The sequence below is a fragment of the Diospyros lotus genome, chromosome 7 (assembly GCF_014633365.1).
Source record: "Diospyros lotus cultivar Yz01 chromosome 7, ASM1463336v1, whole genome shotgun sequence".
Classification (NCBI taxonomy): Eukaryota; Viridiplantae; Streptophyta; class Magnoliopsida; order Ericales; family Ebenaceae; genus Diospyros; species Diospyros lotus.
The window spans coordinates 20,294,496-20,316,404 of record NC_068344.1 but is presented as its reverse complement, the minus strand read 5'-3'; positions in this window follow the sequence as shown (position 1 = coordinate 20,316,404).

Sequence of the window (21,909 nt, the reverse complement as noted above, 5' to 3'; positions counted from 1 at the left end):
GACTCCTGTGAGTTTAGTAAGTCTATGACTCTCACTCGGTCGGGATGTTAGATAGTGGAAGGATTATAGAGCATGGGAATCGGAGAACCTTAATAGGTTCATCCGATGTTCAGACCTTTATTACCATTGGGATCGTCCAGAGTCCAAGTTATGGGATACTCAAGAACCTTCAAGATGCTCTATTGATTTGGAGAGATCTTCTTAATAGGTTGAAATATTCAACCGGGGTCAAAGAGTTGATGTGTCTTGATTGCCACATGGCTGTGAAGCTAGAAAGTCACATGCACACTGGGTGTTGTGCCAATTAGTGACCCATTGTTGTAAGCATGTTCCTCGTCATTAAATGTTAATGATGACAGTTGCGATCTTGTGTCATTCAATTAGATCCAATTGTATGGGAGATCACTAATTATTAGGGGGGCACACCGTTAATTGTTAACTGGGCCTTGGTTTCACTAAGTAGTAGTGAAAAGGCTATTATTGGATAATAACAGGGTTGAAGTGTAATTTCTGGAAGTTATAGGCACAACTGTTGATCGCAAGTTGAGGAACTGTTAACTGGTTGGAAACAGTCGATCACTTCCTTCTAGCTGTCAGCCATTTGTTGTTAGGTTCAACTTCCTAGGCCACTCACTATATATATATATATAGATGGGTGAGTGGAAAGGGCGAGGAACTGCTTGAAGGTTAGAACACAGGAGAAAATTGAAGAAGGATTGAGAGAAATCCAGAGAAGCTCTCAGGCGTTCCTTCTTCCTTCTTGTTGTTCTTGCTTTTGCTTCTCCATGGTCGCTAGCTAAAAGCTAGTTCTTGCTCACAACTTCTAGTACCTTGCTTTTTTCCTTTTGGATCCAAGTTGTTGGATAACAATATTGTTTCCTATGAAACCCCTTGAAGCTTTGAGTCACCTTCGCCAAGAGAGCCCTAACCTTACTCTAGAGAAGGGTTCGGTGGCAGCTTAGGTACTGACGGACTAGATCCTTTATGTAATACCCCAAGTCAAAATAAGTAATGTATTGAAATATCTCATATTGCGTGATGTTCAAGAGTCAAGTTCAAAGATCTAGAAGATAGTTTAATAATTTAAAACAGTCGAGTCAATGGAAAGGAGTACCCCAAAACGTAAATGTCTAAAAAAAAGGGTATGTCATTGATGAGCATCTCTAGATAAGATTTATAACGTTGAAAGAAATTAGAATAGAGACAGTTTTCGGTACAACTAAAATTCAGCCCAAAAAATTGAATGATTGTAAAGGACTTCTAGAAAATTAACGAAACCCTGAGAAAGCTCTAGTTTTATGTAAGGATCAACTCTGAAGTGGTATCGGGATGAAACAAAGGTCCTGTGAGGACACCGGGGCAAAAACGTACTTATCGAGTTAGTCTTGAGTTATTAATTTTGGATTTTAAGTAATGAGTATTAATTCAATAACTGAGGGTGTAATTGCAATTAGACAAATACCCAAGCGAGATATTGAAGAAATTTGAGATTTAAATGAGTAATTTTCTTTGTTAGTATATTATATTACATAATATATTATATAGTTATAATATACTATATATATAATGTGTGCGTGATGGCCAAGAATGCTTCCGATTTCTTGGCCAAGAATCTGTAGTATGTGTAAAAATAGATATGATATATAAAATGCATATGGGTGCGTAATGGCCAAGGCAGAGAATGGCTATAAATAGGGTTGCAATTGGAAGGAGAAAGGAAAAAAGATGGAAGGAGAGAGCAAGCAATAGCCATGGCCCCAAGCAATGGCCGCAAGCAGTTGTAGCGTGATGACTGACGGTGGCAGCAATAGCCAATGGGGGTGAAGCAGGTAGCAGCAGTGGCACAGGAGGTGGTCGGTGGCTGCCGTGCATTTTAGCCACTTGCGTGAAGTGTCAGGCAACGACAGTGGGTGGAGGCACGGTGGCACACGGACAGCGGTGGTGGGTTGGGTGAGCGTGACTGGACCCATGGTGGCGTAGGAGATGGCTAGCTACTAGCACACGCGGGAGGTGGTCGGCGGCTGGTGTGGTAGTGCGGGGAAGAAGGAAAAAGGAAAAAGAAGAAGGAAAAAGAAAAAAAGAAAGGAAAATAGGAAAAAGTGAGGAAAAATAGGGGGGAAATGGGGAAAGCTTCCGAAAAATTCCAAAAAATTTGAGGAAATAATTTGGGGCCAGAGGGGCATGCTTGAAGCCAGGAAATTATTTTGGTAAGCATTTCGAGGTTAGGACACGCATACCGTGAAAACCTGATAGGCTAAGTCAAGGGTACGTTAAGATTCCAAACTAAGCCCGACACAAGAATCAAAATATTCTAAGATACGTTTGAGGTGAATGATTCTACCCAAAACTCGATTTAGTTTCATGCAAATGGTTTTGACTTGTAAGTGGTTCGACCCAAAACTTGATTTTATGTAAATGGTTTTACCATGTTGTCATGCCTTGTCATGCAATGCATCATGTAGATTGCATACACATGTTATGTTGATGAGAAATGCATATATTCATTGGTGAAATGCATTGTATGTTTATTTGGTGACACGAAAAATCTACAGTCTATCCCGAATGTTATATTACATCCCAGCCTTGAAAGGGAGATTGTAAAATAATGGTTAAAATGCTATGTTGATGAATGTCTCGGCCTTAGAAGGGAGGTTGGAAAATCATGGTGAATGTTCCAGCCTCAAAAGGGAGGTTAGGAAATGGTGATAACAAAAGGATTCCCTATGGTCACTAAAGAAAGGTGAACAAATGCTGTTATTATTGCATTTTGCATTCATGCTCAAATCATGTTTGTTATGAATCTCTTACTTTGATGATTCAAAATTTAATTTGGACTATGCTCCTGGAACATTCAAATATTCCAGTTGGGGCTTGCAACAAAGGCAAGGAAGTGGTTGAGATGTAACAACACGAGATGTCATGTCCAATGGGTTTGGCAAGTTATCCCTACATTTTTCTTCTTCATGAATATTCGGTTATGTTTTAATCATGTTGAGAAACTTATGTTCCATTGATGGGTAGTCTTGTAAAATAAAAGAATGTTACTTACTACGAATTATGTTTGAGGAATGATTATGTAATACTGTTGTGGTTCAATGTTATTTTTGAGGTTCGATTCTTAGCTTCCTCATTTGATGTTTATGATGATTCTCATTTGAGATAGATAAATGAAAAATTTGGGATAGATATGGTGAACGATATGGTTTAGCAAAGGAAAAAAAAATTATTATCTCAAAATTGTCCTAAGTTATAACATGCTTCAAAAAATAGGGTGTTACAGTTGGTATCAGAGCGAACTAAGTAGAAACTGTAATGACCCATTAGATGGTTTAGATTTTATTTAGAAATTATTGAATTTCTCAATTATTTTTGTTTGAGAGATCTTGTCAATTAATTATTTAAGGTGGCAACTTAGATTTTTAATTGAGAGAATAGCATTTAAGAAGCATTTAATTCTATTTAATTAGTGTAGAAATTAAATGCAAAGATCTGAGGGTCATTTAAGAATTTGTTATTAGAATTTAATTATTTAATTAATTAAAGTTATTAAGGAAGTGGGAGTCCATACATGAGATGGTTTTGCTTTAAAGACTCCAAGTTATAATAGGAGTTTGAGATGGGCTTAGGGCTGCCTATATATATATATATATATATATATGACCATAGCCATAGTTTTTCTCACGCCACATTGAAGAACATAAGCCAAGAAGCTATACAGAGAGTTCCAGTTACAATAGTGATCCTCGTCGGAAGCGTTTGATTCAATCAGAGTTAGCATAAGGCAAGTTTCTTCTCTTTGTAATCCTTTCTTACTGGAGTATATTAGCCCTCGATCTCAGTTATTCCAAATTGATTGCTCTAGTTATCAAGTTGTATCAGTTTCAGTTTCAGATACATCATATATATATATGCGTATACAGTGAGTTTATATCAGTTCATGCATGATTTCTTTACAACGATTCAATTAAATATCATCATTGAATCATCCCTAAAGTTGTTTCATATCAATGGGGACTTGTTTTCCCAAGTTTTAATTCGGAATGGTGTAGTAATGTTAATTTTTTTATTCAAGATATGCTCTCTGTTATGGTAAGCTTTGTTTCGTTTGAGTTTTCAATCATTCGAATGAGCCCCTTTGTCATTCGAATGAGTCCAGTAGTATTCGAATGAGTTCCTTGTGTGTTGCATCATTTGAATGAGTCTTGAGAGATATCCGAATAAGTTCTCAGAAAGTATCGTATCATTCGAATGAGTCCTTGAAGTTTCGAATAACCTTTGTTATTGCATTCGAATGAGTTCTCTGTCATTCGAATAACCATGGAGTAATCCATTCATCTCATTCGAATGGGTTACTGTTGCATTTAAATGTGTCACATTTTGCCCGTTCAAATGTTTGCATCTTACCAAATTCATTCGAATGAATTTGAGAGGCATTTGAATGCCTCTCTTATGCTTTAGCTGTTACCCGATTATCATTAGATATCATTCGAATGACCTTTTTCCCTCATTCGAATGTACCCCCAGTATTGCCCTGGATATCCAAATGTCTTTCCTTGCATTCGAATGACTCTCTTGAATCATCTGAATGGTTTCCAGTAAATTCTTAATGCAATTCTTAAATTTAATATAAATATTTAATACTTCAAATATTGAATTTTTATGCCAAGATATGATAAACTCCAATATGCCACACCCATACTCAGAAATTACAAAATCTTTGTATCTCAATGTAGATAATGAAAATCATATACCATGTTAGCAATTGATTATGACATGATTAGCATTTATCTGTGAGATTACGTGCATACATTGTGGTATGAGCATTGAGCATGATTTATATGGAGCACTACATATCGTGTGCCAGCATATATATGAGCATAGCATTGCATTATGCGCGCCAGGCGGCTTATCCACGGGGATCCCACTAGTTTTAGTTATAGCTTAGTATATGAGTTGCTCGCCTGATATCGACCAGGGGGCTAAGGGCTTATTGCCCACAATATATGCTTACAGTTTTTATGGTTGCAGGATTCAGATTAGACAGGTATGTATTATAGTTATGTGGGCCTATGGCCAAAATTGCCTTACCTGCATTTTAGTTTATAGATTACGTGCATTGATACTTTATTCATGCATCGTTTAGTGGATATTATTTTCCTCAATTTCAGCTCAGATCGATATTTCTCCATTCAGCTTTAGTTTTTTCTTTTAGCTTATTACTTGCCGAGCTTTGTAGCTTACCTTGTACTCTTCACCATTCTAGGTCCTAGAGGGGGAGTACCAGATGTGAGGCCTAGCAGCAATGGTCAATAGTGTGTGTACATGGAGCCGCTTAAGATAAAAGATGTCTAGGATTAGTTGGTGTCTTATCAGTTTAGGTTTATTTTATATTTCGGTTTAGGGATTTTTCCTTAGATGTAGTTTATGGTTTTCAGTTTATGTTGACTCAAATTTTTATTTCAATTGATTGAGATGTTCATTTATGGTATCAAATTTCAGTTTATCAGTTAGTTTTATTTTATTTTTCGTCGCACCTCTTCTCTGGCAGTTCTAGGAGAGAGGGTGTTACATAAACCCCAAGTGGAGACTTACGGTGGGAAGAAAACTGATGATTCATAGAATGTAATCCTTACTTAGAGATTCAGGATTTGTCAGTTAAAGTCTTAAGGGTGGTTATTGATTTGAGGTTACTAACCTTGTTAAGTGATAAAATAGCTGGTTGAAACGACCTAGTTATTAAAGTTACGATACAATGATATGGTTTGAATGTAAGGTTGATTTGGTAACTATGATTATGAAGCATGTAATTCGAGGATCTTAAGGTTTGAGTCAAGGAAAAGGGGCAGATGATGATATACTTAGATATATCACTAACAAAGATGATACATCCAGAATGGGTATTGATGTTAGGGAAACCCGAGTATGGGACTTTGAGGTTATTACATGTTCAAAGGATGAGAATTCCTTGAAAATTGAAGTATTGAGATTTGTATAAGGCATGGATAAACACTAAGCCAATTCAAGGAACGAAATGGGAAAATCCCTATGAAGTCAAGTTAGTATCAGAACAAGCTAACCTTTACATGGGGACTTAGGAATTATTGATGACTTAGAGAATGATGATTTAGAACAAATCTTGGAAGAGACTTGAGTTAAAGGATTTCCAATCTGATATTCAAAAGTTTGACTAGACCTCGATAAGGTCAGGACAAGTATGACGGCAAGCTAGAGATAGCTGACAATGAGGACCTTGAGGAGATGTAGAATTGGGAGCTTAACTCCTTATATTTGTACCTTGCATTACAAATGTTAGATGACACAGTTATGTGATTAACGTAGTGCTGAGAAGATAAATATTTTGTGATGTACGATTCAGACCATGGTGTAGTCTCTTGAGAGAAAATTTTCAATTAAGACAGAAATTTAGACGGTTATACTATGCCTCGACGAAATAAGTGTTAGAATGAGGTTATAAATTTGGATCCTTACATTAGATAGCTGGCAATGATTGCTAAGTTATGAATAAGTGATGAATGGCTTATCATGAAATAACCTAGCTGCTAAGTTAGGATCAAGAATTAATGATATGTGTTCTCGAGGTTCAAATGGAAGATTGACCTGATAATTGTGATAATGGGATGTGAAGTTTAAGGATCCTAAAAAAAAGGCCAAGATAAGGAAGCCTGTGATAATTAATGGTACCGTGAGTTGGTATGATATGGGAATTGAGGTAAGGTTTCCTTGAGTGAGCGACTCATAAGAACAAGTCATGTTGGTTTGGGATAAAATGATAAGAGGCCGAGGTGCAGTCTTGAGCCTCATAAAGATTTTGAGTTGAAAACCTAGCTATTCCTAACTTGGGATATGAGATAAAACGGTTCGATATGTGTAGAGTCATTATGAATATGGAGGATGATGGTATGAAAATTTGTGAATGATAGTATGTACATGCAAAGAGGACATGTGATAGCTAAGATCTGAAAAACCAAGGTGATGTGATAAGACCACTAACTTGTTGTGGCAATCTGAAAGCCTAAGAATTGACCTGGTGATGTCAAGTGGTATCTTGTGGCATAATGACTAAATAAGTAATGTTACTTATGGTTAAAAGAATCCTAGTGTGTTTATGGCTAAAGTTGATCTTAGTTGAGAGGGTGTATCAAATAGGACCCCATGACATTAGGGTTAATTGGAAGAATCGATAACTAACCCAAAGACGTTACGTGAAGTGCCATAAAGAGGCAAGACTTACAAGATGAAAGCCAAGTTTGAGATGAGTCATACCGCTAAGCGAAGTAAGAATTCCATATTTATGACTAAGGTGATTTTTAGTGAATAATAATTGATAATAACTAATAATTGCTAATATATTATTTGAGGAAAGGTTATATTTGCTAGACTGACAGCTGAATCCAATGGATCAGATAGATGTTGGGGATAAAACTTAAGGTTTCATCAATCGATAATGAAATGAGGATGCAAATGATTTTTATGATTAGGGTTAAGTGATGATTTGATCGTTGATAGTTGTAAATGCTACAATTAGAAGAATACCCTAGTATGTAAGCAATATGCGAGAATTAACCACAAGGTTGATGGTTGTGAAAATATTAGCCAGTGGACTATGGTGACATTAGAGAAAATGTGACTACTAACGAACAGTATAAATTCGATTGAGGTAAAAGATATAGAAGGAATCCAAGAAGAATCAAGAGTTTCTCAAGGATTAGTCGAATATCCTACGGATAGCAAAAGTAATGAGGAAAGATTAGCTGGATTAATGTCATAAAACGACCTATGAGGTTTAGGATACCTTGACTTTGGAAAGAAAGTTGTTGTGGTCATAAGATAATCATTCGAGAATCTCAAGGAAAGGTGTCAGTTATAAGTCAATTATAAACTAAGAAGCCAAGATAATCATTATGCATGGTGGGATTCGAGGTCAAAGGTCAGTAGTGAACTGAAAAAAAAGTTTATTTGGATGTCCATGTAGAAAGCGAGGCTATGACAAGAAATAATTTGGAGATGTTTCAATGAAACTGAAGCAAGGTTAGTACATTTGGTGTAACCATGATAGTCAAGATTTATACTATAGGTTCAATGTTGTGGCACATGTATAATTAAGCTATGATATATGGATCTAAGATCAAGATAGTAGATCTTGTAAGGTATCATCAATTATAATGAAAGAAATTAGACGATTTCAAAATATGACTATAGTCAATTAGTAGGAGATGATGCATTAAGGATCAAGTGTTTCTTTGAGGACTAAGCATTTGATTATGTCAATAAAAGATATTAGTTGGAAGAATTAAGTGTGATAAAGAGTATTGATTTGAGGATTAAAGGATGTAAGAATTTATTTGATGACGTAGAATGTTATATTTAAGGATCACTTCAAAAAAATGTGATGAACTTGAATTTGGATGTTTTAGCGAGAAATTGTGGTGATTGAAGAAAATGTGGGACTTGCAATTAATGTGATTAGTTAGATTGAAAAAATGGATGGTGGGTTAGCTTGACAACCAGGGAGGTCATATACATTCTTTTCATGGAAAAGAAATGATAGAAAATGAACCATTGTAGAGAGTTAGGACTAAGAGTTCTAGCATATCAATAACACCATAAGTGCATGACCTGTAACAAAGGACCTGAGGTTAAGGACCAAGGTAGAGAACTGATGGTTGGCTCATAACAAATGATGACCAGAGCAGCCACAGTGGAAGGATTGTGAGCTAGCTCGCGATAGGGTTATGAAACCCAAGGGTCAAAGCAACACAGTATACTGTGGAGACAGTCAGGTGCAAGAGTTTGGGTAGCACTGTGTGAAAGTAAAGCAAGATCGCTACGGGGCAAGTAGCGTAGTTCAAAAATTTTGAACCTTACCCCGATCCTAACGATTGGAACAATGTCGAAATTAAATCATTCACATATAAAAAAAATAAATCTAACCTTTAGATTTTCGAGTCATTCACGGATTCTAGCCATCCAAGTGTCCAGCCTCTAACTCGTGATGCGCAACACGCGTTCGTTGGCAAGAAGAGCGAAATAGGAGTGCTAGCTCCTTCTCCTTTTGCAGCTTGTGTATGGACAGAAAAGAACTCCCACGTTTCAAATCGATGCCAAAAAGAAACGAGAAAAGTGAATGACATTTGTTTTTCAACTCTTGAAAAACTATACAACCAACCATTAATTTTGGGCAACCCATAAAGGGATATTTATAAAGAAAACATCCTATGGTTTCTTAAACCCTAATGGATTGGGCTAGCCCATTTGTAATACCCCATGTTTGTATAAGGATGCCACGTAATTTCGATGAGTTTAAAATACCGAAAAATTGGTTTGATAGCAATTATTAGTACCGAATCGACTGTAGGGAATGCCTCGGAGTGAAATTGTCTAAGAAAAATGATATGGTCTCGATATGCGTTCCAAGTTAGGATTTATGGTGGCGAAAGAAATCGGATTGGGAACGATTTTCGGTACAGCTAAATACAACTGCCATTTAGGCTGTAAAATCGAATCATTGTAGAAGACTCTCAAAAAATCAACTGAACCCTAGGGGGCTCCAGTTTTGCGTAATAAACAACCCTTCAGTGGTTTTGAGATTAATCGACAGCCCGATGAGGGCACTGGGGCAAAATCGTCATTATCAAGTAACTTGAAGTTATTAATTTTGCGTTGTCAGCATTGAAATGCAAATTTAATTGAGGTTTGAGGGCATGGTTGCAATAAGAAAATTAACCAAGTGATATTAGGTGAATTATGGGGATTAAAAGTGTAATTTTCTTATATATTGGTGTATTATATAATAGTTATATAAATATATATATATATGCATCGTGCGTATCAGTGAAGTCATCCCCTACAACTTCAAATCCCATCCCTTTCAATTCGCCCCACGCCTTTGCAAATCCATTACAGTAAGTGGAGTGTGTCAGACGCTAAGAGGGATGGGCAGCACAGCTGGATGCGGGCAGAAGTGGCCTATAAATAGAGGATGCGTGGAAGAGGGAAGGCAAGCAAAATGAGAAATGGAAGAGAGCATCCCGCAGCCGAGAGAGAGAGAGAGAGAGAGAGAGAGAGATAGCTCGTAGGAGCTTGGTCGAGAGCTCGAGAGGTGGAGAGATCGGAGGTTGAAGCGGAGGCCAAGCTTGAGATGGTCGAACTCGGTCATGGCAGTGAGCTCCAAGCGGCCATGGCCGACCCGCAAGTTCGAGTGAAGCAAGGCGCGGCCGACAACAGCTGGAGCGAGGTCCAAACAACATAAGCGAGCAAAGAAGCTCGTGGAGGCTAGCAAGGCGAGGCCGAAGGCAGCCCAGGTAGGTCGCACAGCAAGCAGCCATGGCAGCCGCAGCCGTTGCAACTGGGCGGCTGCGCACGGGAGGCCAGTGAATGGTTGCGGTGGTGGTGGCCGGCCGTTGCAGCGGGCGGCGGAGGTGCCAGCAACGGCGCAGCAGGCGACGGCAGCGGCTGGGCATGGCAGGAGGAGCCGGTTGCAGGTGGTGCGCGCGCAGGCGAGAAGAAGGAAGAAGAATGAGGAGGAGGAAGAAGAAGAGAAGAAAAAAAGAAAAAGAAAAGAAAAGAAAGGAAAAGAAAAGAAAAATGGGAAGAAAATGAAAAATAAATGTCAAAAAATCCTAGAAAAAAATCTCAAAAATTAGGATTTTAACAATTACTAATATTTCAGAAATTTTGGGCAAGAGAATGGTTCGGGCACGCATTTCAATAATATGGCAAGCATACCGAGAAAGCCGGAGGCTAAGTCAAGGTAAGTAAAATTTTTTAAAAATTCTAAAAATTTCAGAATATTATTTTATGAATTGTCGTAGTGAAATATTTGAGAAAATATTTTAGAAATATTTAATCTGGATTATTGAGGAAAAATAGGAAGAAATAGAGAGAGAAAATTATAGAAAATGTCAGTAATTATGGAAAATAAGTTTTAATGTTTATTTAAATAATTATGGTGATTAGGATACTTTGAGGCTTAAATTGAAGAGACTTGTGCAAATTTTGAGATTGGCATGCAAATCGAGGTGATGCATGAATTTCGAGACAGGCGCAAATATCGAGGTAGCTCGATAAGCTTGAGAAGGTAAGTGGTACTACCCAATTGAAGTTAGTTTTATGGAAAATGCTTGGTTTGTAAGTAGTTTATGTTCCTCGAAAATGTTTTCATCATATTGACATGCGCTGATATGTATCCAGCACGTAGACTGCATACATGACATGACTATGAAATGCATAAATACACGATGATATCATTGATCACTCGCACTTGAGGCCGTAGGGAGTACGAACTGGCACCGCTACTTTACCAAGGGTGCACCCATACACCTCGGTTTCGAAAGAGGGGGCCGCTAAAATGGTAGGTAGTATGAGGGGTGCAGTTGACACCTATGAGGTAAGACATTGCATACACACATGACATAGTATTATGTACCCTTACTTAGATGATTCATCATCTAACTTGGGTTTTGCCCCTGGGATATTCAAACGTTCCAGGTGGAGATTGTAGCAGATTCAAGGATAAATGAGGCATGAAATGGCACTTAGCAGAGTGCATGAAGAGTGAAATGTATGTTACGTAGCCCATATATTTAAAGTTCTACTACTTTGAATTTTGAATGTTTTAAGGAATGTTGATGTATATCCTTGTGGTTAATGAAGATGTAAGAATTGATTTATGATCAATGTTAAGATATCAGGTTTCGATCTTTGCTTCCGCATTTGATGTGTATAGTGATTATCTTTCGAGATAAAATGCATGGAAATTATGGGACGAATTTGAGGTATGATGTGATTTAGAATTAAGTTTGAAAGAAAAAAATTTTGTCGCAGAATTGTCCCAATTTATAACGCGCCTGAGAAAGCAGGGCGTTACACCATTAATCATAGTTAAACTAGAATCTTAAGTGGGCTTTTCTTAATCCAATTAGAAATATAATTAAGTGGTCCAAATTTATTTATAAAATATTTAGCCAAAATCGAATTCAAGCCCAAATATTTATTATTTAATATTTGGTCCAAATATAATATTTAATATTTTGCGCAAACCTAATTTAGTCCAAATATAATATTTAATTTAATATTTGACTCAAATCTAATTTAGTCCAAATATTAACTTAAGCCCAAATATATTTTATTTCTTATTTGTCACTCTAACAAATAGAAAATTATTAAATTAGAAACTCATTCCTAATTTAATCAATTATCATTTTAGGAAACTCTTTCCATTATGTGACCCCTCGTCATATCGATGTCATTACGTCTATTTGTTCTTTTTCCGTGAGAACCTACGGCAACATAACTTCTTGCCGAAGTGTCCCACTTAACCATACGTCCGCTCTCCTAGTTTAAGTTAGGGACTGTGCTTATTGCATATGACTCATTAGGCTTCCGAATATGTTGGCAATGTGTCAGTATGAACACATAAGACAAGATTGGCCTCTAGCAAGGCGTCATGCCTACCCAATTATTCAGAAGGATTCATAATCCACAAATAACCTTTCACGAGCATGGTTATGGTGTAATTCAATCCTCTCGTCAATGAATTTTATGTGATCTCAAATATGGCAATGTGTTGCTTGATTAGGATCACATGAGTTTTTCTTCGATCATCCGGATATCTTCACTTAATAGAAAGTGAATCAATAACTCTTTATTGATCTCTTTCACCATGGCCATGGATTTAAAGTGAATATCCATCAAAGGCGCCTTAGATACATCATCCTCTATCAAGGGATAGACGATTCCCATCTTGGTTATACACCCATCTCCATAAGCCTCACGATATGCCCAACGATCGCCCACATGCAGCCTTTATCTAGGCCTATCGAAATGATGTCAAAGCATACCGGTCTTCTTATGAGATGATCGTGACAACCTTATGTCCAAGGATTAGTTACACCCATCTCGTATGAGAATTCCATCAACGTATAACCAAAATGGATTCTCACAGCGAGTCTTGTCCAGTAACACGTTCTCCAACATTGGTCACCTATATACTTGTCTAGGCATCCCCATGCCTATGGGTGTGAGACCCTCATTGCTATCACATAGCAAAAACATAACACATACAAGTCTTACTGCAATTGTCAATGTCCATTCTTGACATTGCTATGACTTGGGACGTTTAATGATGTCTAGAAACTATGATGCATCATCTCACATCTTTATAGATTAATCACAATATACATCATATGGACTTCTATCTAGTTTTTTTTTGTTATTACAATAATAAAAAGAAACTAATAGAACGACTTCTTTGAGAGATTGAATAACTCCATATTCAATAATAAACATGATTACAATTGTCAATGTACAACATGCCCAATCTGATTGGGTCTAAAGCACCTACACTAACACTGTGGGATTATGGTAAGGCTAGATCAACCTTCTAAGAAACCAGAGCGATGTGGTAAAGATGATCCAACTGTTGGAAATGTATGCCCTAAAGACACATTTTGTTTAATTTATGGTAATGATGTTTCTTTTATTCAGTTTATGTCACATATATTAATTGCATTTAATTGTTGGAAAGGTGTCCATGCTATTAAGTAAGTGATTCATGTGATGGGTCGTTCTTCACAGTTAGGCATGAATCATGGATACTTAATAAGCAAGAAAATATAACTCTTGATCTTTTGATAGAACTGGGCATTCTATCATGATAAGATCATTGTGCAATAGATCCTAATGGAGGATGGCTTGCCTTAGCCAGTAAACAGTCCGTTTACTCTAATTATACAAGCGCATTTGGAATGCGTAGAGTGGACCTGTGATAGAAGCTAATGACAAAGTACTAATTATCATGGAGCTAGTCTATCACTGTTACTACGTGGACGAGTACTCTAATACTTGAGTATTAGTTGGTGGTCTAGTGAACCTAGAGCTATATTCTTAGATTCATTGTAGGTGAGGTCTATCAAAGATCAATATCCTTTTGAGTTGGGAGTATGGTTTCTAATTAGCTAAGACAGACTAATACAAGATAGTTTCTATGATTCACCCCCTTGTGATTGTCCAAGAATAATCGAATAATCCAGGGCCCTGGGAACGTGACTTAAGAGTGTGTGCTTCTGGGTAGCTCCCAGTGATAAGCAAGTACATTCGAGTAGTCACGGATTATTGGACTAGTGATCTAAGGATGGTAGAAGTCATTTAGAAAGGTGTTAGTACATTATTCCTTTCTAAATGATGGGTGTTACGCAGAGGGGTATTTTCGTCATTACACTAGTAGGTCAAAGACATGGCATATGCAAAATTATTCGTGGGGTCAGTGTTACCATATGGTGATAATTGGAACACTTAGAATGACAAAATATAGCTACTAGGTAGCAAGGATATTTTGGTCATTTTAGTAGCCGTGAATAATTTGTCTTTTGGTCCCTGGGGTAGCTCGATGTAACTCATGTATTTTTTAATACATTTGGCTTGTTGGATGAATCACATTGAGAGAAGAATTATTTTATTCAGAATGGTCCATAATTAATTGGACTAGAATAAAATAATAGTATATTAGGGTTTTTAATTAATTAATTGGGCTAACCCAATTAGAAAATTAATTAAATGATCTAGGCCCATTAGGGTTTGGCCCACTAGGGTTTTAACCCTAGGGTTCTCCCTATATATATCTCTCTTTAGTTGTTTTTTCATCCAAGTCGTTTTTCATTCTTCTTCACCGAAGAGAGGCCACGAGTTCGAGTCATACTCCGGAAGATCGAAAGGGTGCGTTTGAGTTCTGATGCGACGGAGCCGAAGGCTAGCAGGACAGCCGTCGTCTCCACAACGCGAAGAAGCTCCCATCGCTCCATTCCGTCCGGTAATCCGCCGCAAAAGTAAGTCTCCTAGATTCTTATCAATACGAGGAACGTTTTTTTTTTATTTTAAAACGCTTCCGTTGCATGCTTTGTTTCCTCGTTCATGATCCTTCACCAACATGAGTGGTGTGCCAAAAAGGCTATAATGATCAAAAGGAAAAGGTACAAGGAAAATTACTTAGTGCTGAGAATGATGGTATAGGCGAAAGCCTTACCTATGTGATAAAATGGTTAAAGAGTTGAATATGAGGTAGCAATGGTAGGTGGAGTTTCCTCAAGGACTACATTGATGTTATGTTACCCAGAGCATGCCAATGAAGTGGCTGATGCATCAAATGGGAATATGCCTACTAATATGATCGGGTTTATGTCCTATAAATAACATTTGATAGAGGTTTTTAGCCTATTAATGATGATGTTAGTACCAAAAGGAACGTCCGACCTTATTGCTAACCTAATAGTTCAGTTGAATCTGGTAAAGAGATAGAAGAGGCATATAAGTCTATGAGTAAATGAGTATGGCCAGCCTATAACAGGGTAATTCAAAAATGTGAAGTAGCATTCTTAGGATTTGAGGAAGGATATATGAAATTGGGATAAAAGTTCTTTGAGGTTATGAGTATAAGCCAAATTTCGAGGATAAAATTTTTGTAAGGAGGGGAGAATGTAATACCCCAAGTCAAAATAAGTAATATATCGAAATATCTCATATTTCGTGATGTTAAAGAGTCAAGTTCAAAGATATAGAAGATAATTTAATAATTTTAAACAACTAAGTCAATGGAAGGGAGTACCCCAGAACGTAAATGTCTAAAAAAGGGATACATCATTGATAAGTGTCTCGACACAATATTTATGACGTTGAAAGAAATTAGAACAGAGACAGTCTCAGTACAACTAAAATTCAGCCTGAAAAATTGAATGATCGTAAGTGACTTTTGAAAAATCAATGGAACCCTGAGGGTGTTCTAGTTTTATGTAACGATCAACCCTAAAGTGGTATCGAGATGAAACAAAGGTCCTGTGGGGACATCGGGGCAAAAACATACTTATTGAGTAAGCCTTGAGTTATTAATTTTGGATTTTAAGTATAGTAATGACTATTAATTCAATTTTTGAGGGTGTAATTGCAATTAGAGAAATACCCAAGCGAGATGATGAAGAAATTTGGGATTTAAATGAGTAATTTTCTTTATTAGTATATTATATTACATAATATATTATATAGTTCTAATATACTATATATATATAATGTGTGCGTGATGGCTAAGAATGCTTCAGATTTCTTGGCTAAGAATCTGCAATATGTGTAAAAAACTAGATATGATATATAAAATGCATATGGGTGCGTAATGGCTAAGGTAGAGATTGGCTATAAATAGGGTAGCAATTGGAAGGAGAAAGGAAAGAAGATGGAAGGAGAGAGCAAGCGGTAGCCATGGTTGCCAGCAATGGCCACAAGTAGCAATAGCATGACTGGCGACGACGGCAGCAACGACAGGCTGGGGCGAAACAAGTAGTTGCGATGGTGGGCAGTGTGCTTGCGGAAAGAAACGGTGGCGCAAGAGGTGGCTGGAGGGTACCGTGAATTCCAGTTGTTCTTGCGAAGCGCCGAGTAGCGGTAGTGTGCAGAGACGCAGTGGCACACGGATGGCCGGTGGTGGGTTAGGTGAGCCCGACCAGACCCACGGTGGTGTAGGAGATGGCTGGTGGCTGGCACACACAAGAGGTGGTCGGCAGCTGGTGTGACAACGTGGGGAAGAAAGAGAAGGAAGAAGAAGAAGGGAAAAGAAAAAAAGAAAAAAAGAAAGAAAAATAGGAAAAAAATGAGAAAAAATTACAAAAATGGGGAAAGCTTCTGAAAAGTTCCAGAAAATTCAGGGAATTAATTTGGGGCTAAAGGGGTATGCTCGAGGTAAGGGCACACATACCGAGAAAGCTTGAAAGGCTAAGTCAAGGGTACAGTGAGGTTTCAAACCGAGTCTGACACGATAATCAAAATATTCTGAGACACATTTGTGAAAGTAGGAGAGATCGCTACGGGGTAAACAATGTAGTTCAAAATTTTGAACTTACCCCGATACCGGCGATTGGATCAACTTCAAAATTAAATCATTCACAAACAAATAAATAAATTTAACCTTTAGATTATCGAGTCGTTCACGGATTCGAGCCGTCCAAGCGTCCGGCCTCTAACTCGTGATACGCGACACGCGTCCGTTGGCAAGGAGAGCGGAATAGAAGTGCTAGCTCCTTCTCCTTTGCGCGGCTTGAGTATGGACGGTAAAAGAACGCCCACATTTCAAATCGATGCCAAAAAGAAACGGGAAGAGTGAACGGCAATACGTTTTTCAACTCTTGAAAAACGACACCAAAAATCACTACTCTTTTGGGCAACCCATAAAGGGATATTTATAGTGAAATATCCTAGGGTTTCTAAAACTCTAATGGATTGGGCTAGCCCATTAATTCCAATTTAATTAGAATATTAAGTGGACTTATTCTAGTCCAAGTAGAAATATAATTAAATGGCCCAAATCCTTTTATAGGTTTAAATAAAATATTTTGCCCCAAATCTAATTCAAACCCAAAAATAATATTTAATATTTAGCCCAAATCTAATTTGGTCCAAATATAATATTTAATATTTGGCCCAAATCTAATTTAGTCCAAATATAATATTTATTTTAATATTTGGTCCAAATCCAATTTAGTCCAAATATAATATTTAATTTAATATTTGGCCCAAATCTAATTTAGTCCAAATATTAACTTAAACCCAAAAATATTTTATTTCCTATTTGACACTCCAACAAATAGAAAATTATTAAATTAGAAACTCCTTCCTAATTTAATCAATTGTCATTTTTAGGAAACTCTTTCCATTATGACGACTCCTCGTCATATCGACGTCATTACGTCTATTTGTTCTTTTTCTGTGAGAACCTACGATGGCACAACTTCTTGCCGAAGTGTCCCACTTAACCATACGTCCACTATTCTGGTTTAAGCCAGAGACCGTGCCTATTGCGTATGACTCATTAGGCTTCCGAATATGTTGGCAATGTGTTAGTACAAACACATAAGACAAGATTGGCCTCTAGCAAGGCATCATGCCTACCCAATTATTCAGAAGCATTCATAATCCGCAAATAACCTTTCACGAGTATGGTTACCGTGTAATTCGATCCTCTCGTCAATGTATCTTATGTGATCTCAAGTATGGCGATGTGTTGCTTGATAACGATCACATGAGTTTTCTTCGGTCGTTCGAATATCTTCACTTAATTAGAAAGTAAATCAATAACTCCTTATTGATCTCTTTCACCATGGCCATGGATTTAAAGTGAATATCCACCGAAGGCGCCTTAGATACATCATCCTCTATCAAGGGATAGACGAGTCTCATCTTGGTTATACACCCTATCTCCATAAGCCTCACGATATACCCAACGATCGCCCACATGTAGCCTTTGTCTAGGCCCATCAAAACGATGTCAAAGCATACCGGTCTTCTTATGAGATGACCGTGACAACCTCAGGTCGAAGGATTAGTTACACCCATCTCATATGAGAATTCCATCAACATATAACCAAAATGGATTCTCATGGCGAGTCATGTCCAGTGACACGTTCTACAACATTAGTCACCTATGTACTTGTCTAGGCATCCCCATGCCTATGGGTGTGAGACCCCTATTGCTATCACATAGCAAAAACATAGCACATACAAGTCTTACTGCAATTGTCAATGTCCGTTCTTGACATTGCTACGACTTGGGATGTTTAATGATATCTAGAAACTATGATGCATCATCTCACATCTTTCTAGATTATTCACAGTATACAACATATGGACTTCTATCTAGTTTCATTCGGTCATTACAATAATAACAAGAAACTAATAGAATGACTTCTTGTGAATTTGAACAACTCCTTATTCAAATAATAAACATGATTACAATTGTCAGTGTACAACATGCCCAATCTGATTGGGTCTAGAGCACCTACACTAACAGTTTGAGGTGAGTGATTCTACCCAAATCTCGATTTAGTTTCATGCAAATGATTTTGACTTGTAACTGGTTCCACCCGAAACTCGATTTTATGTAAATGATTTTATCATGTTTAATGCCTTGTCATGTTATGCATCATTTAGATTGCAAACACATATTATGTTGATGAAAATGCATATATTCATTGGTAAAGATTATTTATCATGCATTGTATGTTTATTTGGTGACACGGGAAATCGACAGTCTATCAGGGATGTTATATTACATCCTAACCTCGGAAGGGAGGTTGGAAAATCGTGATGAATGTTTCGGCCTTGAAAAGGAGTTTGGGAAATGGTGATAGCAAATCACTACAAGAAAAATTAGTTTTAGTGACGAAAAAATCCGTCACTAAAAACACAAAATCTGTCACTAAATTTTTCTGTGACGGGGTAAAATCCATCACTAAAGGGGGCGTGACAGAATTTTAGTGACGGGTGAGTGTTACCCGTCGTAGATCTGTGACGGAATAGCAATTCCGTCACAGATTTGGGACAGGACACCCGTCACAGATCTGTGACGGGGCATTAGTACCCGTTACAGATCTGTGACGGGAAAGTTCAACCCGTCACAGATTTATGACGGGGAAGTTCAACCCGTCACAAATCTGTGACGGGGAAGTACTGCCCGTCACAGATTTGTGACGGGAATGACCTCGTCACAGATCTGTGACGAGCGTTACCCGTCACAAACATTCTTAAAATAAAAAAATAATTAAAACGAACAATCTGTGACGGGTAGTACCCCTGTCACAAATATTCTTAAATATAAAAAAAATAATATTAAATAAATAATTTTATTTAAAAATAATAAAATTAATATGATCAATCTGCGATGGGACAGCCTGTCGCAGATATTTTTTAAGTAAAAAAAATATTAAATTAATATTAATATTTTAAATCAATAATATATTTTTAATTTTTAAATTTATAAAATTAAAATTTATATTTATTAAAATTAAAATTTTCTTTTATAAGAATAAAAAAATTTTAAATAACAAGAATTTTTGTAAAAATTTAAATAAAATATTAAAATAACATTAAAAAAATTAATATTACCCACATTCACATTAAAAATAAAACAAATTTAACATTAAAAAGAAAATTAATATTATTTTAAATCAATAATATATTTTTATGAAATTAATATATTTTTAATTTCAAAAAATATATTTTTAATTTTTAAATTTATAAAATTAAAATTTATATTTATTAAAATTAATATTTTCTTTTATAAGAATAAAAAATTTAAAAAAAATATTAAAAATAACATTAAATAAAATTAATATTACCCATATTCACATTAAAAATAAAACAAATTTAACATTAAAAAGAAAATTAAAATTTAATATTAATATTAAGATTACCCACGTTTACTTCAATGTTTACAACATTCCACTACAATCAATCGTCATTATTATTAGCATTTTCATCTTCATCATTGTCACTTTCATCTTGATCAACTACCGGGTCAGATCCACCTAGAACAGTCGACGGTCCAGCATCTGTAGTAGATTGTTTTGTCAATCTACTTATTACTATATTCATTTCTGACTGCCACTGTCGTAATTGCCGATTCTCAGCCCAGGATTCAAGCAACTCATCAGTTAATTGGGTGACTTTAAGTCTCATTTGTTCAAACTCTGGTGACATATGTGAAGATGATTGGCTAGAACGATTGGTGGTAGATGGATATAACAAATTAGCTTGGAAGCCCAGCCCGTATATTCGACCCTTTCTATTCCGACCACTAACAGCTTGATAGAAGATGTCGTGTTCATTAACTGCAGGCGATGAGGACTCTCCGGTACTTACGGATGATGAAGATGCCTCCGCACTCAATCTTTCATATTTTTCCTATAAAATTAAAACATTCATGTAAATGAATTAAAAAATTATTTTAAAATAAAAATTTTAATTTAATTTATAAAACACACTTACAGCGACGGCCCTAGATCTGTTATTGACCCACACTTCTTCTTCTTGATTATCTTTCCTGGTGTGGGTTCTCCTGAAGAATTCAAACTCATTGGGCTCACGATTCAATTCAGTTGCCTGTATAAGAAATTAATAAATAATATAGTAAATAATATAGTAAACTTATAATTTAAATAAATTAAAAAATATATATAACTTAGCGTAAGTAATTACCAGCCTTTTTCGAGTCAAGGAGAATGGAATGGACCCGCCAGTGTGGAGAGACCCACCGGTCTCGGAAGCACGGTTTTTTTTATTTTGTGTGGCAATTTTTTTGTTGCTTTCTTCTGTCCACTTTGCATCAAGTGCCTTACGCACGTCGGGATCCATCCACATTGCTTCATCTTCCCCGTTTCTAATTCGATGCAAATGGCTCCTAAAACTTCGTCTACCAGACTTATTCCATGTGAGCCATATATATATATATATATGGGCCATTTGCTTGGTGGGCCACTCTCAGGGATAAAACTGTCAAACACAATATATATATATATTCATTTGAATGTATAATATAATTGCAAGTAATAAGTTTAAAATAATAAATACGATACTCACTGATTACACTGTTCATCGCAAGATAAGTGTTTTCGACCATCTCCTCGGCTGATGCCAACCGGGTCAGTTGGAATGAGCTCAGAGTGTTGTGCAGAAGCAAATGATGAATTGAGTCCTTGCGGTGTCGGCATGAATGTGTATGGGGAATGTCTGTCTGGCATATGAGAAGTTCCCCCAACATATTGGCCACTCGGTGGTACAATATCTGGTGGGTAGAAAGTAGGTGGAACACCATAATAACCCCATGGCGGCATCGTGGTTCCAGGATATGGAAATTGATGAGGCATGGGAGCAAAAGGTTGTGAGGGTGGTGACTGGAGATTGAATTGTGTGGATTGGACAACAAGTGTGGTGTCAGGAGAAGAATATTGCGAACCAGAATTGGCATCTAGAGAAGGTGTGGTCTTATAAGATGTTCTACTTCTACCTCTTCCCCTATCCGAAGGTGTTGAATGTTCTGACATCTATTTCGATAATTATATATATATATGAAAAAAA